Genomic DNA, 19,215 nt, shown 5'->3' on the forward strand with positions numbered 1-19,215 from the left:
CATGTGGTACGTATTGTTTCATGCGGATGCCTTTCAGGCTGAAGAGTGCAGGTTCGACGTTTGCAAGGGTGGTCCAGATTGGTTTTGAACCCCAGCTCCATAGAAATATGGAGGCTTATATGGATGACATAGTGGTCAAATCTAAGGACAGGGCAACCCTCATACCGGATTTGCAAGAAACATTTGCAAACTTGCGCAAGATCAATCTCAAGCTGAACCCTGAGAAGTGCGTCTTTGGCGTCCCGTCCGGCAAGCTTCTCGGGTTCTTTGTATCACAACGTGGGATAGAGGCCAATCCGGACAAGATCAAAGCTATAGAGCAGATTGAAGCACCCAAGCGAATCAAGGATGTGTGTCGGCTTGCTGGTTGCGTCGCCGCCATGGGCAGATTCATTTCCAAGTCCGCCGAGCACGCCCTTCCCTTTTTCAAGATCCTGAAAAAGGCGGGCCTGATGGAGTGGACGCCAGAAGCCGAAGAAGCATTGCAAGATTTGAAGAAGTACCTCTCCTCCGCGCCAATACTAGTTGCGCCTAGGCCACAGGAGCCGTTGCTGCTGTACCTGGCGGCAACGAACCAGGTGGTCAGCGCCGCACTAGTGGCGCAGAGACAGAGCCCGACACCACCAAGGCAGAGACAACACAACCAGTTGAAGTGCCACCGAAGAAGAAAATGATGCAGCACCTGGTCTACTTTGTTAGTTCCCTCCTGCAGGGAGCTAGATCAAGGTACTCTGGCGTGCAGAAACTGCTCTTCGGCCTTCTTATGGCCTCGAGGAAGCTGCGTCACTACTTCCAGGCACACGAGATCACTGTCGTCACTCACCTCCCTCTGCAACGGATATTGCACAATCTAGATGCAACGGGAAGAATTGTGGAATGGGCACTGGAGCTGCCCAACTTTGGCCTCAAGTTTCAAAGTACTTCGGCGATTTAGAGCCGAGTCCTGGTGGAGTTCATTACAGAATGGACCGCAACGCCTGACGAAGAAGCCCAAGAGACCGCTCTCCCCGGCAAGGAGGCAAGTTGCAGTTGGATCATGTACTTTGATGGAGCTTTCTCCTTACATGGTGCCGGGGCTGGCGTACTGCTTGTCGCGCCCACCGGAGAGCACCTCAAGTACGTGATCTAGATGCACTTCCCCAGGGAGGTGTCAAAAAACAATATGGCACAGTACGAAGGGCTACTTGCCGGTCTTAGGATCGCGGCAGACCTCAGAATCAAGAAGCTCATCGTCAGGGGCGACTCGCAGCTCGTCGTCAAGCAAGTCAACAAGGACTACCGGAGCCCGTTGATGAAGGCCTACGTCGATGAAGTGAGAAAGCTGGAAGAGCGTTTCGACGGTATACAGGCTGAATACGTTCCCCAAGCGGAGAACGATATCGCCGATTACCTGTCAAAATGCACTGCCCTCAAGCTACCTGTGGAACCAGGTACCTTTGTGCTCCAGCTAACTCAGCCATCCGTTGATCCATCAACAGAGCAGAACAAGAGGAGGAAATCAGGACCTGGCAAGTACTTTCCCGCCGAGGTCCCCGGAGCCGCCAGCAAGGATGTTGCCAGGGACACTAAGCCCGCCACAGGACTGCTAGCTCCGGCGGAGCTTCAAGCTCTTGCCGTCGAGATAGCCGCTCCTATAGCGGAGGAAATGCCTTTAGTCCTCGCCGTCAAGCCCCAGGCTCCAGCGTGGGCACAACATACCGTCCGATTCCTCCAAACAGGCGAACTTCCTGAAGAGCGGGAAGAAGCGGAAAAGATAGCCCGTCGCTCGACCATGTACCAGTTCGTCAATGACGTCCTGTACAGAAAGAGGCCGAACGGTGTGAAATTGAAGTGTATCCCTCGGGAGGAAGGACTGGAGCTTTTGGCGGAGATACACGGAGGCATATGTGGGTCCCACATCGGGTCAAGGGCCCTTGCCGGCAAGGCATTTCGGCAAGCCTTCTTCTGGCCCACCACCCTCCAGGATGCGACGACACTAGTCACCAGGTGTGAAGCGTGTCAGTTCCATTCAAAGAAGCTTCATCAGCCGGTTCAAGCCCTTCAAACCATTCCTCTCTCTTGGCCCTTCTCGGTCTGGGGGCTCAACATACTGGGCCCTTTCCCCCGCGCTGTCGGGGGCTTTGAGTACTTGTACGTTGCAATCGACAAGTTCACAAAGTGGCCGGAGGTGGAGGCAGTGAGGAAAGTCACAGCTCAGTTAGACGTCAAGTTCTTCAAGGGACTAATGTGCCGTTTTCGTGTACCCAACAGGGTCATCACCGATAACGGCACACAGTTCACAAGCTGCACCTTCATGCAATATATCTAAGACCTCGGCAGCAAAGTCTGTTTCGCATCCATTGCTCACCCACGAAGCAATGGTCAAGCTGAGAGGGCAAACGCTGAAGTACTGCGAGGCTTAAGGACCAAGACCTTTGACAGGCTGCACAACAGTGGAAGGCACTGGATTGATGAGTTGTCGACGGCTCTTTGGTCGATCAGGACGACGCCAAATCGAGCCACCGGCCAGACACCTTTTGCCCTGGTATACGGGGCAGAAGCAGTTCTCCCCACGGAACTCATATACGGGTCACCTCGAGTGCTCGCTTATGATGAGCTTGAGCAAGAGCAACTGCGGCAAGATGACGCAATGCACCTTGAGGAAGATCGTCTTCGGGCGGCTGTGAAACCAGCACGCTACCAGCAAGCCTTGCGCCACTACCATAGCCGCAAGGTTCATGCCCGAGGCCTTGAGGAAGGCGACCTTGTCCTTTGGCGCGCTCAATCGGCCAAGAATTCCAACAAGTTGACGCCAAAGTGGGCAGGCCCTTATCGGGTAATACGAGTCACCAAGCCTGGCGCAGTCCGCCTGGAGACTGAAGATGCCATTCCGGTGAGTAACTCCTGGAACATTGAGCATCTTCGCAAGTTTTACGCATGAGGCGCGGCTTGCCGGGCCCCCCGGCAAGCCACCTTTTGTACAAGTATTGCCGATGATGCATGTAACCCTTTGTACAAAGCCAGGCGCAGACCCTGAGCATAAATAAATGAAGCGCTGGCACCCTAAGTTATAGCATTCATGCTAGGTCGAGTCTCGTCCTTGGTTAGGGTTGATAGTGCTTAGCGGCGACTAACCCCTAGCTTAGAGGTTGAGTGTGTGTCTCTTTGCCGTTCTTTCGTCTTCTTTGGTTTGCAATACTCACAGGTATCCATGCCGGATCACTTGAGGACGAAAAAGAGAAGAGGGACAGACCAGCATCTAGACCCCGGCAAGCCAGTATTGCCGGGGGATGCAAGAGCAAAGATTCACCCACGGCAAACCAGAGTTGCCGGGGGCTACAGCTTCATATAAGTTCTTCATCCCTTATCATGCATTCCCTTATGGACTAAGGTATGTGAAACCTCATTTTTTTTAAAACTACCATGCTCCCCTAACTCTAGGCCATAGGGCTCGTTCCAGGGGCCAGGTTTGGTCGTAGTCACGGCAGCGAGAGGATGAAACAAGGAGCCTGAACCCACCACATCCCTGCCTCCGCCAAAGGTGTGAGAAAGGTCGAGCGAAGTCGGGAGACGGCAAGGCCTATTGCCGGGCAAGGAAATGTTTATCTTAAAGATATCAAGGATTTACTCCTTGTCATGGGTTCTACCCACAAACAAATGACCCGGCAAGCATCCCTTTTTCATTAAAACATTCCACTCAGGTACAATCCATAGGGAATGAAAAACATGAATGATGGGATTACAAGTTTTAAATTTAGCTAAGGCCCGAAGGCTTACAAACTAAAAGGAGGTAAGATGCCCGTAATCCCGTTCTTGTCCCTCTCCTCAGGAGGCAGGTCAAGGAGGCGAAAAGGGCAAAAGGGGCGCCTAGGCGAGCTACGGGCGGCATAAGACACCAAGAAAACATCTCGGTGGCCATCTGAAGGCTAGATGGTGATGGCGGCACCGGAAGCAGAGCTCGAAGACGAGGCGGCAGGACGTCAGCACGCTTCGAAGGCATCGGTGCCCGCGTACTCCGATTTCACGGCCTTGCCGCCCGCCCTCTTCCTATTTCGCAGCCTCCCAACGCCAGCCGCCCAAGGAGACGACCCCGGGAAGTTCAGGGAGCCGGCGACGCGGATGATGGGGTCGCCGGTGCCACACGGAGCGGCACTCGACACCTAATCGGACCCATCATCCTGCCTCCTACTACCCTCATCATCGCTGCCGCTGTCCTCCTCATCACTCCCGCCCGAGGAGGAGTCTTCACTATCAAAAGAGCTCTCCACGCAGCATCTTGCACGGGTCCCGAAGCACCCAAAGACCTTGACGGAGAGAAGGCCACCCTCCATCAGCTTAAAATAGAGTGTGAGCCCCGCCGTCAAGCGGTGGATATGGCCAAATGTCTTCCATCCCCGACAGAGATACATCACGTGAGGGGCGGGGAAATCGACGCGGGCCCGCGTGCCACTGATCGCGCAGCCCCTCACGTGTAGCCACAAAGACTCCGGCGGATCTTGCTCCATCTCCCGCGCGAATGGAGTCGGGAGACGAAGGCGACGGCGAGGCGGCCGACGTAGCGTGACGAAGAACTCGCAAGGGTCATCCCCAACGTGGCCCTCCACGGGAGGAGGAACTGCTGGCGGAGGCGAGGCTGGCGCGCCGCCCCGTACTCCTCTTCCCCGAGCGCCTCGGCCTCGCCCACGGCCTCGCCCCCTCCCCCTTCCCGTCACGGCTGGCTCTGCCACCGCGGGTGCAGGATAAGGAGGGACGCATTGTCGAGTGGCGACCCTCGCTGCCACCGTTGAAGGACCAGGATTCCCTGTCTCCATGACGGATGGAAGGGGGGAGCAGAAGCTGAAGGAAGGAGGAGATGAAGGAATGCGAGACGCCACCCCCTCCCGCTCTTTATAAAGGAACGGGGTGGGGGCTCGGCCGCTCCGCTCAGCCAATCAAGACGCGAAAGGCGCAGGGAACTGGGACCGACCTGCCGCCCCAGCCCGCGGCGGCCTGGTTTCCCGCCTCCACCATTCACCACCCCAAGCGCGTTAGAGCCACGTGGCAAGCGTGCAGGACCGAGGCTATGGGTGAGGCGACCTCTCCCCACCCCATGATCGTGGGGAGTGGACGCCTTGAAGACCACGCCTAGGCCCTATTCAGTAAATGGGCCGCGCCTCCACGCCTCCCTCCATTTATTGGGAAGGCGCGAACCGTCCCCTTTACTATGATCTGACGCAAGCATGCGGAGCTCAGCCCCACGCATGCCGCCCACGTCACACACGCCTCCCCATGCCGTGCCACACGCGGGAAACATGGGAAGCGCAGTGCGCGAAGAGACTTACCGCCGTAAAAACCGCCCCGCCTGCCCGCGCACCGTTTTTGGACCTAGCCCAATGACGCGATTGCGCTTACGTGTGGCCTAGGACCGGGGGCTCATGTCGGTGTACAAAAAGAGGGGTACGCTTTTTGTACCCCTATAACTCTGCACGGGCAGTCTGAGCCACGGGCACCACCACACTGAGCAAGGCAAGGGAGGAGAGCCAAGGTAAGGCCGAAGCTCAGGAGAAGCAGAATGACGCCAAGACCAAGACCACAAAGAGCAAAGGGGATGAAGCAGACCCCCCCGGCAAGATCCTTGCCGGGAGGCGGTTTTAGCAAACCCGGCAAGACCCTTGCCGTGGCAGCTCGCCCCACACCTACGGAGTGAGTCACCCTTGAGTCCACTGCCCCCATGGGGCAAGGATTCGGGAGACATCCCCGTGGTGGCATGCAGATCTTTGTGAAGGAATTCGAGATCAGATACACCCTTTAGAATATGATGATCCTTGGCGGGATCCCAGCCAAAGAGGACCACAAGGCCCCCAGCAAGAGCCTTGCCGGGGATGACAGGAGGCGCCACGGCAAGACCCTTCCCGGGGCCCCGGCAAGGCCCTCGCCAAGAACACCCATTGGGCCACCATCAGGCCCACGCTAGTGAAAGCTCCACCGCCGTTCGCATGCAGCTACCGACCCAACCAACTGGGCAGGCACCCGCGTGGCAGCATGCAGATCTTCGTGGAGACCCACCACTGTGCCACCTCAGCTGCCTGCCTGCCTACATGGCACCGTGGGCGCCGCTGGCCCTCCCGATGAACAGGATCCCGTTTCGAACGTGGCCTGTTGAACACAAGGCCGTTTCCTCCGTTCTGCGGTACGCCAGGCCTCGTTTCCATCGGCTGTTCGGTCCAAGCCCTCCCGATGAACACGATGACGCATTCTGTTCCGACATAGCCGGTTGGCTCCCCATGAACACGATGATGACCTAGTTTCTCCGTTCCGACCCAGCCATGTACACGAGCCCTAGCCGTACGTATGCGCGAGTAGGCATTCGAGACCCTGCCCGTATGTATGTATGTGGCCGTATTTTCTTTCTTGCACACTGGTCGTTGTACATACATGTACATGCTACGTGCGCGCCTCTACTATGACACATGCACGCCTCTACATCGACGAGTATGTACGTACATGTTCGCGACCAGAATGACAACGCTACGTATGCTTCGACCAGGTGGGTCCTGACTGTCAGGCACTTCCTTGCGTGCGAAGGTGTAGCTGGTGGGTCCCAGCAGTCTGGGAGGCGAATCGTTTTTTTCCCGGACACACTTCCTTGTTTGCGAAGATGTAGCTGGTGGGTCCCAGCAATCAGGGGGAAACCTTTTTTTCATGAAATACGAATGCCCGTTCGGTGGGTCCCCGCTGTCAGATGGAGGAATAATTATTTTACGCGTAATAAGGAGGCAATTCCTTGTTGCGGTCGTGGACCCAGCTGTCAGCCTCTCCATGTACAGTCCAAGTCCGATGGAATCCATTTCTTGACAACATTGACCACACCGCGCCGAGAGCACCAGGGCGGTGGACGACGATGAGGCCTAGGAAGGGGACGATGCGGAGCTGGGGAAGATGCGGCGGTGGAAGCCCATGTGGAGAGGAGTACGATGGTTCACTGGTTCGGCTGCGGTGTGAGGTTGCCGTCGCCGCAGGGCCTGGCCGGTGGTGGGAATAGTAGGGGGTGGTGAGGCCTCCGTGGTAGCACAACCGGCCACGGGAGGTAGGAGCATGTGGCACGAGCGACACTGCTTTGGGCGGCTGGAGTAAGAAGACCAGAGGTTGAAGAAGCACTACGGCCGTTCAATGGACATCGTACGGTCACTGGAGCTAGAATCGTTCATATTGACTAAGTTTAAAAAGCACTCCATCCGCGTCAACTTAGTAGGCCCACAAGTCGGCCTCCCACTAAGGTGGGTCCCAACCAGTAGGGGGAGTATTCATTTTTTTGTGCGCAATAAGGAGGCACTTCCGGTGGGTCCAAGCTGACAGCGGTGGCCCATCCAGTGGGTCCCAATAATCAGGGGGGAGACGTTTTTTTGCGAAATACGATGGCCCGTCTGGTGGGTCCCTGCTGTCAGGTGGAGGAATCATTATTTTCCGCGTAATAAGGAGGCACTTCCTTGCTGTCGTCGTGGACCCAACTGTCAGCCTCTCCATGTACAATCCACGTCCGATGGAAGCTGTTCCTTGACCACGTTAACCACGTCGCGCTGAGAGCACCAGTGCGTTGGACGATGGCGAGGCGTAGGAAGGGGACGATGCGGAGCCGAGAAACACGCGGCAGTGGAAGCCCGCGCGGAGAGGAGTACGAGGGTTCACTGGTTCGCCTGCGGTGCGAGGCTGTGGTCGCCACAGAATAACATGGGGTGTGGTTGAGTATAGGGATGGTCTGGCCAGCGGTGGGAGTAGTAGGGGGCGATGAGGCCTCGGCGGCATCACAGCCGGCCACGAGAGGCAGGAGCACACAGCACGACCGGTACTGCTTTGGGCGGCTGGAGCAAGAAGACCAGAGGTTGAAGAAGCACTACGGCCGTTGGATGGACATTGTACGGTCACTGCAGCTAGAATCGTAATTTGCAGCCCCGCTTCAGCGACCAATGATCCGGAGACACCAGTACTCCACCCTTTCGACGCAACAGCCCAATTACCTATCAACGTGAAGGCTTGAACCACATCACTTCCTGTCGTAATTGAGACATCCAAGGATCAAAGTTAATCTGGATGCCTTTGTCATTCTCACCTTTTTTTGGCTGCAGGCTATATCGTTGACAATCAGGGGAGTTTGCTCCTGAACTCCTAGGGCTCGTCGTGTAGACACAGTTTTCCATAGCAAACAGAGCCTCTCTGCCTCCTTACCAACAGTGATCTCCTGGTTAATCGGATAATTAAGTCCGAGAAACAGAGAGTGTGACCCAAGGCTGTTTACCCGCCTCCAACTAAAAAATCCTGAAGGCCCCAACAAGCTGGTATCCTACTCATAGACGTAATAGCCACTGTCCAGATGCTCACTTATTTCACAGTGCTTGTATACAGTGGGGTTTTTGCAATATAACTTTTCCGGCTCATGTGTCCGAATGATCATCAGTCTTTTGTCGTTGTCTGATCGAGCGAGGAACCAGTTGTGCTTCCCTGTTTTTGGCAAAGGTGGTGTGATTACAAAGGGAAGTAACTGTAGGGACACTGCATCATATCAAAAAGGACAAGCATTGTTAATGTAAGATCAGCATTGTTCAGAGTTTGGGTAGGATAATGCAAGAAACAACATTGATATGTCCTTGTTGGAACTGGGAGGAAAATACAGGGAAATATATACTGGGTTCAAAAATATAGAAGTGCCATGCATGGTTATACTCATGTAATCTCGCAATCGATTCTTCACAGGAAACTACCATGTCATGCATGTTATGGAATCATGTTCTGTCCTCACAAACAAATTCTTCAAGGTAACTAATAGACCATGCATTGTTATATACTCGTGTTATGTGGGTAAAATTTTTGTGAGGATATTATTCTAGCCATTGATTGCTGAAGGGCGAATATAGGTATGTACACATGGTAAGCATTACATGATTTCACTACTTCCAAATATAGAGTTCTCCGTATGCACACTTACTTCCCTAATGTATGGTTAGATGAAACCAACAGTGTGGTGCATGTTTCTACATCATGAAAATGAGGAAACCAACATGGCCATTGATACACACTCATATTTAGTAGTAGTACATAGATTACTCTAAAATAAGGAGAATATCCATATATTCCTAACCGTTTGATTATTTAGGGGTACAAATTGGCTGTAATGACATGATCACAATCGCATGAATTAACTCATTCCAAATATAACTGATTTTCGGCGTCTCCAATACATTGTGATAGTTCTACTCAAATTCTTCTCAAACAGGGATATGCCAATCATCACAAAAAGTTCAAACGGTGTCATGGCGGCATCATTAACATGAGACGGAAACAACTTACACGCGTCATCCCAGCAATACATGGTGCCATCTGCTTTGTCGATCGCGTAGATGATGCCATTGTGTTGAATAGCTTCACACAAGTGTGTATTAGCTTTGACGATGATCCACTGCAAGCTGGTTGTCTCCAGCTAAAGAAGGCACCGGCATAAAGATAGGCTAGTCAGCCGTCGAACAAGGCAATTAGCTTGAAGTCTACGTAATTCGCATGTCGTGTGGGCACTTGGCAGATTACAATGTTCTGCAAAACAAGGTCCGTCCAACTAACCTGGTTATCTAGATGACTAGGACCGCGATGGTAAAACTCTATATAATCCAACGGAGGAAGGATAATCTCATGGGAGGTCTGGAAGTACATGAGCACCAACTTTTTACCGTCTTCTCTGAAGGCAGCCATCCAGTGGGAGTTCATGCCGACCCAGTACATACTTGCCAAGAAGTTTTGGGCGATGGTGATCGGATCGAAGTCGGGGGAAATGAAGTACGGCGACCTACTACATACCGAAAAAGAAGTTTCGGCTAATGGAGATCGGATTGAAGTCGAGGGGCATCATGTACGCCTCTGTATCATGGTGCCAATCTCGCAAGACCAGATAGCAGCAAGCAGGGTGTCTTGAAAAGCTTTGGCCTTGCTTCGATGATGGTCGTGTGCATGCCCCTCGAGCATGCAGCCAGCCGCAAGGCGCTCAACATATCCATACACGAACAACAAAGGTCGAGGACGTCACTGGGGAGATTGCTCCAATCGCGGCTCATATGGATCCTGCGCGGTTCGCATTCGGCCATGGTGGAGTTTGGAAGGTAGGGTTTGGGGGCTTGATTTACGGGGGAGAAGGCTGTCAGTGCTGGATTGGCTAGCGAGGGAATAGTTGTACTGGGGAGGCGAGCGATGCGAGGGTATGCAGGGGCACAGTGAGATAATGAAGGGTGACATCAGGATCTCCAGCGAGACGGAGATGGAGATGGAGTGGTGCTAGGGGAGAGGGAGACATGGCGAGGCATGCTATACAACGGCGGTGATAGTGACCGCACAGTGCACAGGGTGAGGCTGACTTTGGTAACCCGAACACGCTGCCTGGACTGGTGTCATCTCGGGCACAGGGTCTTGTCACTTCACTGTGAGGACTGGATGAATAATAGTATTTTGACCATCAAGTGTACCACAGTTGTATTACTACTACCACTACAAAAAAATACACTTCCGTGATGATACGTGTTTGTCACAATAGGTCGCGTTTTCTGTCACGCATGTACATCCATGACAAATTTATGACAGAATCAAGATAGTCATACCTGTGATGTCGTAGAAGTGTTCCATGACATTGCCAAAATTATCATCACGGAAGTGTCCACTTCCATGATGATAAATCGCGCGTCACAGAAGTGCTTTCGTCAAGGGTGACCGACACGTGGCATCCACCGTAACGGAACGCCGTTAAGCTATCAGGTCAGATTTTGGATCCGATAACCCGTTAACAGCCATGACCAATGCCGATTTTCCACATGTAAAATTCTCATTGGCTGACGGATCCACGCGTCAGCTCCACGTTGGCACAGGTGTCACTCATCCAACGGTCGAGATGGGCCTATGATATATTGACACATGGACCGGCCCAAAAGTGGCCCACAAAGATTAAATGCGCCGGCCCAACCGAAGGCCCATAAGATTTAGCGGACCATAATGGGCCGGCCCAGCTAAAGGCCCACAAAATTTAGCGGACCATAATGGGCCAGCCCAGCTAAAGGCCCACACGATTTTGCATACCATAATTGGCTGGCCCACCTAAAGGCCCACAAGATTTTGTGGACCACAATGGGACGGCCCACCTAAAGGCCCACAAGATTTTGCCGACCATAATGGGCCGGCCCAGCTAAAGGCCCAGCATTCTCTGTCAAATCGGCCCGTCAACGGCCTATCCTAAAGTTGTCATCAACGCGACCCATGGTCACTTCTGGCTCATTAACAGTCCGCTAAGTAATTGGGCCGAATTACGGGCCGGTGTATTTCCGGCCTGTTAAAGGCCCGTGTTCATTTGGTCCCATTTACAGGCCATCAAAACTTTCGGCCCATAAACGACCGTGAAGGATTTGGGTCATATTCGGGCATGTCTGACATTCGGCCTGTTAGAGGCCCACTATAGCTTTGGGCCACTTTCGGCTTGTTATCATTTTCGGCCTGTTAACGCTGGACGTAAACCATGGGCCATATGTGGCCCAACGTCATATCAGGCCCATTAACGGCCCATATATAAATGACGAGAATCTATCCCGACCGAAGTTCCGGCCTGTTAAAGGCCCGTGTATTAGGTCGGCGCATTTACGGCCCGTCCGAATTTCGTCCTGTTAAAGTCCAGTGGGTTATTTGGCACAATCAGGGCCCAATCTCACTTTCGGTCTATTAAACGCCCATGTAATTTATGGGCTCGAGATATTTACACCTATAAACGGCCTATTTTTACTGAGGGCCCAAATTATGTTTAGGCCTGTTAAAGGCCCACTATGGCCACAAGCCTACCAGAAAAATATGAAAGCTTATGCTGATTTAGGCCCAGATATTTTTAGTGGGCTACATCCAAATTTCGGCCCGTAATCATTTTTAGCCCAATTGGAATGGGCCCGAAGAATGTTGGCATGTTGGGCTCCTACGAAGCTTTCGGCCGAATACATTACTAAGATAAACCTACACTATACAAAAATAGCATCGTAATTACTGCAGCCTGAGGTAGCATCATAAATGTTGTATCACAACAAAATAAATTCCAACCATACAACAAAAGGCATGTTGGCATAAAGTTTACAATCCTTCCAGATGAAAGCACCATCAGATGTATAGAAGCACAGATCATTTAACCTGAGTGCTAATGTTTCAGGCTGTAGAATCTGATGGAGCGGCATGATCTCCACCTTTTTTCCGCCATTGCTCTTGAACAACGAAGCGAATGTCTGATAGTCTGGTTTCAAAACCATTCATATCTCGACGACATTTCTCAACCACTATTCTTGTTTCCGAAACAACGTCCATTAGGGATTGGACTTGTGTCTGGAGCACAGATATATCACTCTATCTAGCAGGAAGATTTTGTTCAGTAGGCGATTTGGACGAGGTTACCTTGACAACCAACCCAGAATTACGCAGGAAGGTGCTTTTTGCACTGTTAGTGGAGAGATACCAACGCACTGCGGCAAGAGGTGACATTGTGCCTGTAGTAGCCTCGTCACCTTCAGGTGGTTGTGGATGTTCAATCATTTGTTCCATAGCTTCCTGAAAGTTTGAACTTGTAGATTAGTGTACCAGATAAGTTACTTATGAGATAAAAACAAACAAAGTAGGTCAAACATTTATACATAACTTATTTTGGTGAACTATTGTAATACATTAGCATGTTTTGTAGTGCCAACTACATAACAAAATCACTTTCAGAACATATGTCCATGTAGCATGCCTATTGTATTGTCTATTTCCTCACATTCGTTAACATCTAAGGATAAAGAGACATGGTTTAAAGTAGGATGAACATAGTATGACATCATTTATATCATGGGCAAACAGATATAAAACAAACAGGCTATTTTATCATTGTGTGCGCACGTGAACATAACAACTAGATTACAGATCAAGACCAAAAGAATATCCTTCATCTCTTTTAAAGCATGTAAGGTGAAATGATACGTTAAGACAAATGTGAATAAAAGTGAACAGAGTAACTGACATTGGTTGCAAACCAAATAGTTAAATGAACACATCACAGTACCAATCAGTTCAAGGCAGGAGGAGTAAGGACTTACAACAGCGGCTTGAACTGGTGTGCTCATGCCCTTCATCTTGCTAGTGTGGCAATCTTTGAAGATTTGCACTGCATTCGGTTCAGGTTCTTTTTGGTCCGCACGGGATTTCCTCTGTATTTGGAACTAGTCAATATAGATACGATAATATGGCACAAAAAAGAAGGAAGTAGAAGGCATTTACAAGAGCCTCGTAGTGTGCAATATAGCTACGAGATCATGTGATCTATTGGAATTTCACTTTAGAATGGCTAGTTTTGTTCTTCAAATAGTTAGCCTAGAAGAAGATACACTTGTAAGGCACATACATAAATACAAGTTCAATATGTGGTCTGATCAAATACATATAGCCTACCTGATACTTTGGATCAGACGAGTGTTTAACGAGGGTTGTCCAGTCTTTATCTGTAATATATTCCACTGGAGATGTTTGGGCGATTTCATTGTTAGCCTTGCCTTCAAAGTGAGATTTTCTAAGGTGGTACCGATACTGTCGCAGAGCAGACTTAAAAACATGAGTGCATGCTTGTCTATTTGCATCATCTTTCGGATCCAACTTGGACCTCATCTATTGAAAAAAGAATGTGAGTCTTATTAGGAGGAAGCTAGAAAGTATGGGACAGAGCAAGACAATATTACTAATTGCGATGAATAACATTAATTACGAATAAATGGTCAAGGAAGGTGTTAAACTAGGTATTGTCTTTCTCATTCCTGTACTGGATCCACGTTGGGAGGATACATGCATGACACCTAACGGCAACGACTGCCTCTGATACTAACTTGGCTGACTCTGTAGCATCACGTGGACTTTTTAAACCTGCCTCAAAATGGATCTCCATTCTTCCTCCTTTAGATTTTGTTAATCTGTCAAGCATTATCCCTGATGTCTGTTTCCGCTTGCGCCGTGGTGCTAGTTCAACAACGAATATGGAAAGTGTTAGTGTACATCAAACTGTGAGAGTACATATAAAGGAGCATGCAACTGCAACTTGAGTCGGTTAGGTACCATCTTGGTGTTGATGCTCATGATGTTCATCTGATCTTGCCAAGTTCTGTTGTGTCAGCAGTGCTTCGAAAGTAGTGTTAGGTGTGAAGGCAGCTTGGGAACTGGCCAGTTACGGAGCAAACGAATGAGTAACTGGTTGAGATGCTGGTAAAGTTGAAGCGGATGCTGCAACTGGTGGAGGAGGTGATACTGTGTTTGTAGATTTAGCCGATGGACTTGGACCTTCTACTGCACTATAAGTACCAGCAGAATCTCGACGGCAAAACCTTTTCCGTTTCACCCGACGAGTAACAGCACTCCCTACTATATTATTTTCCTCGCTCTTTTTTTGACTTTTCCATGTCAAGCTGTACCCACAACACAAAAGAATAAAATCACTCTTCAGAACTCATTGATGCATGATACAGACAAGCAATACTTTGATGTAAGACAACCGTATGAGGATGGAATATGTAAGAAAAACAAGATGGCATGACATATTCACAGCTACGATGTGCAAACTAAGCAGAAGGATTTTCAAGAAAATAGAAGTAATGCAAGCTAGACACCATATGAAAGATGCAACCAATATTACTCTGCCAAGTTAAAAGTGTCTTTTCATAAGTGGCAATTCGAAAAATTAGAAGAAGTACAACATAGAAATCAATGCAAGATGCAACCACTATCAAACTGCCATGTTAAAAGCGTCCAATCATGAGCGACTGATGCGGGATACACAATAGCAGTACTTTGATGTAAGAACATGGTATGATAGATAGATGAAGTGTATTCTAGACACAGAAAGCCATGTCATATGCACATGTATAACGTATAAACTCACTAGGTGCAATTTAATCAAAATAGAAGAAATACAGGCTAGACAACATATGCAACATGAAACCAATTATCACACTATCAACTTAGAGCAAGAACCTGCGATGGTGGAGTACGGGAGATGATCTCATCATGTAGACTTGGGACTTCAACTTCATTAGCAGTAGCAGTGGCAAATCTAGAGAGTCTCTGTTTGCGTTGGTGCGGAGGACCACCAACATCCCGTAACTTACTATTTTCCTTCCTATTTTCAGATATTGCCTTATGAAGTCAAAATAACAAGAAGATGAATAAAATTAGCTCTGCATAACCGATTGATGCATGATACAGACGAACACTACTTTGATGTAAGGCAAGCGCAGGATAGGAGGATGGAATATATACAAAAAAGACAACATTTCATATTCACACGTACGATAGGAGGATGGAATATGTATGAAAAAATAGTAAGCGGAAGTCATTTCAACAAAATTAGAAGAAATGAAAGCTAGGCACCATATAAACATGCAACCAATATCACTCTATCAGGTAAAAAGTGTCTCGTCGTAAGTGCCATTTCAAGAAATTAGAAGCAGTACAAGCTAGAAGACAATGCAAGATGCAACCTACATCACAGTCCCAAGGTAAATGTGTCTTACGGGTAAGTGATCATTGCAGGTATAAGTTGTAAGCTACGCAGATGCAATTCAACATAATCATAAGCAATACAAACTAGACATCATACGGAAAATGCAAACACGTATTAATAGGCATTATGTGTAAGTGACTGATGCGAGATATGCAAGAACAGTAGTCTGATGTAGAAACAGGAACACATGTCATATTCACAGGTATTATGTGTAAAGTAAGCAGATGCAATTCAACAAAGTTAGAAGCAATACAAGCTAGACATCATACGCAACATGGAACCACATATAATAGTGCCAAGTAAGAGCAAGCACCTGTGATGGAGTAGGGGAGATGTGCTCATCATGTACACGTATGTTCTAGAAACAGGAACACGTGTCATATTCACATGCATTATGTGTAAAGTAACCAGATGCAATTCAAGTTAGAAGCTATACAAGCTAGACATCATACGCAACATGCAACCACATATAATAGTGTCAAGTTAGAGCAAGCACCTGTGATGGTGGAGTAGGGGAGATGTGCTCATCATCTACACAGCTACGTTGACTGTCCAGCCTTGTGTTGTCTTGCGAATCTTGTTGGGAGGATGGCGGAGTAGAATCTGTAGAGACCCCCTGTTTGAGTTGCTGAAGGACCACCATCATCCACTGTCGGGCTAATTTCCTTTAGCTGTAATGATCTTACATTGTGAAGTCAAACTGATAAGAAAAGGGAATAAAATTCGCTCTTCAGAACTCATTCATGCATGATAGTGACGAACACTACTCGGATGAAAGGCAAACACATGATGCGAGGATGGAATATGTATGAAAAACAGGATGGTGTGACATATTCACACCTATGATGTGGTAACTAAGCAGAAGGCATTTCAACAAATTAGAAGCACTGCAAGCTAGACACCATATGAAAGATGCAACCAATATCACTCTGCCAAGTTCAAACTATATGGCGTTTCAACAAATTAGAAGCAGTACATGCTAGAAATCATATGCAAGACACAACCAATATCACAGTGGCGACTTAAAGGTGACTTATCGTAAGATATAGTATGTACCAAAAACAGGAAAGCATGTCATATTCACATGTATCATGTGTAAGCTAAGCAGATGCAGTTTACACTAATTAGGAGCAATACGAGCTAGACACCATATGCAACATGCAACCAGATATCACACTGCCAAGTTAGAGCAAGCACCTTGGATGGTGGAGTAGGGGAGCGGAGACTTGGACCTTGGAATGCACTATCAGTACAAGGAGAATCGGTACAGATGCTCCATTTACGTTGCTGCAGAGGACCACCATCATCGCCTTCCTTACTCTTTTCCTTCCTCTTTCTTGATTTTTGCCTTGTCATGTCAAACCCACAAGAAAAAGGAATAAAATTTGCTCTTCAAAACTCATTGATGCATTGTCGGTGTACAAAAAGAGGGGTACGCTTTTTCTACCCCTATAACTGTGCACGGGTAGTCTGAGCCACGGGCACCACCACACTGAGCAATGCAAGGGAGGTGAGCCAAGGTAAGGCCAAAGCTCAGGAGAAGCAGAACGACACCAAGACCAAGACCACAAAGAGCAAAGGGGACGAAGCAGACCCCCCCCCCCCGGCAAGATCCTTGCCGGGAGGCGGTTTTAGCAAGCCCGGCAAGACCCTTGCCGTGGCAGCTTGCCCCACACCTATGGAGTGAGTCACCCTTGAGTCCACTACCCCCATGGGGCAAGGATTCGGGAGACATCCCCGTGGTGGCATGCAGATCTTTGTGAAGACATTCGAGATCAGATACACCCTTTAGAAGGTGATGATCCTTGGCGGGATCCCAGCCAAAGAGGAACACAAGGCCCCAGGCAAGAGCCTTGCCGGGGATGACAGCAGGCGCCACGGCAAACCATGCCGGGGCCCCGGCAAGGCCCTTGCCAAGAACACCCGTTGGGCCACCATCAGGCCCACGCCAGTCAATCCTCCACCGCCTTTCGCATGCAGCTGCCGACCCAACCAGCTGGGCAGGCACCTGCGTGGCGGCATGCAGATCTTTGTGGAGACCCACCACTGCGCCACCTCAGCTGCCTGCCTGCCTACATGGCACCGCGGGCGCCGCTGGCCAGGGAGCGTGTCGACGCGAAAGGGAGCAGCGACGAACGAGACAGGGCTCTCCCCCGTCCCCGATAAAGCAAGGACACCTGGGCAAGACACATTAATTGCGCCTTGTCATGTAATGCGAGGGATAACCTCGCATCACCGTTTTCCTTTCCACCTCCTGGTACTACTATGGCAACCCCTTTCCTATAAAAGGAGGCCCAAGGCGACCAGGAGTAGGATTGGGCTTTTTGGAGCTCCTCACGCCTCATAGCTAGCTCAAGAACACAGATATACAATCCACCAAAGCAGGAGTAGGGTTTTACGCATCCCCGCGGCCCGAACCTGGATAAACGAACCGTGTGCTATCTGTTTGATCCGCTCTTCTCACGACCCCGCGCCCCGCAACCGTAGTAGGGATTCTTGTGATCCCATAGGTGTCGTTCCCACCGACATGCATGATACCGATGAACACTACTTTCATGTAAGACGAACACTACATATCACATTGCAAAGTAAGAGCAAGCACCTGCGATGGTAGTGTGGGGGAATTGCGGTGATCAACTAGAGAGCTACGTTGACTATCTTCATTTAGCCTTGCTGTTTCTTGAGAATCATGTGGGGAGGATGACACTGCACTCTTTAAACGAGTATGGCGTCTCACAGAAACCCACCTGGGTGACTGTCTCATCATAAGTGATTGACGAGGGATACAAAAGAGCATTAGTTTGATGTACGAACATGGTTAATAGACATATGTAGTATGTATCAAAAACAAGAAGGCATGTCATTATCAAAGGTATAATGTGTAAAGTAAGCAGATGCAATTTAACCAAATTGGAAGCAATACAAGCTAGCCACCATATGCAACATGCAACCACATTTGACAGCGCGAAGTTAAAGCAAGCACCTAGGATGGTTGTGTGTGGCAATTGAGATCATCAACTGCAGAGCTACATTTACTGTCTCCAACTGCTGACACTGCACCCGTTAGAGCGGTGGAACGCTCAGTGCTTATCTTCGAATTACACTGGAGCGACTTCTGTCTTTTATTTTCTGCATTCATCAACACTGCGTCAGAGTCTGAAATACCCATGCATAAAAAAACAATAGTGTGAGTTTGGGTGAAGTGTGTGCACAATCAGTACAGTGTAAAGGTAGCAGATAGCAGGTCGGTGAGAAATAAATGACGGGAGACATATGATAGCTCTACAACATGCATGGCACAGTAAATTACTACAGGATTCTATGAAAATAACAGTCGACCAAAAGCAAATAGGTCAGTCCATTTTTTATGCACCATTCGATGTACAAAGAACGGCCAGATCGCCTTCATCTACCTCTAGCGAGTCAGTGTTGACGATCTTCCTCGAAACGCCAGCGTCCACTGGCCCAGTATTCCTCCCCTGCCTGCGCACTCCCCTCGACCTCACCGCACCGCCGTGCTTGGCACCGCCCCCCGGCCATCCATTCAAGCCCCACCGACCTCCAGATCGGGCGCCCCACACCCCTATGATAGACACCGATGCGCCGGTTCCACGGGGAACAGGCGGACTAGGTGCTCCGCGCGCCTAAGAGGGTGCTGCTTCTTTTAATTGCGATTCGACTGA

This window comes from Triticum aestivum, chromosome 4A (assembly GCF_018294505.1).
Source record: "Triticum aestivum cultivar Chinese Spring chromosome 4A, IWGSC CS RefSeq v2.1, whole genome shotgun sequence".
Classification (NCBI taxonomy): Eukaryota; Viridiplantae; Streptophyta; class Magnoliopsida; order Poales; family Poaceae; genus Triticum; species Triticum aestivum.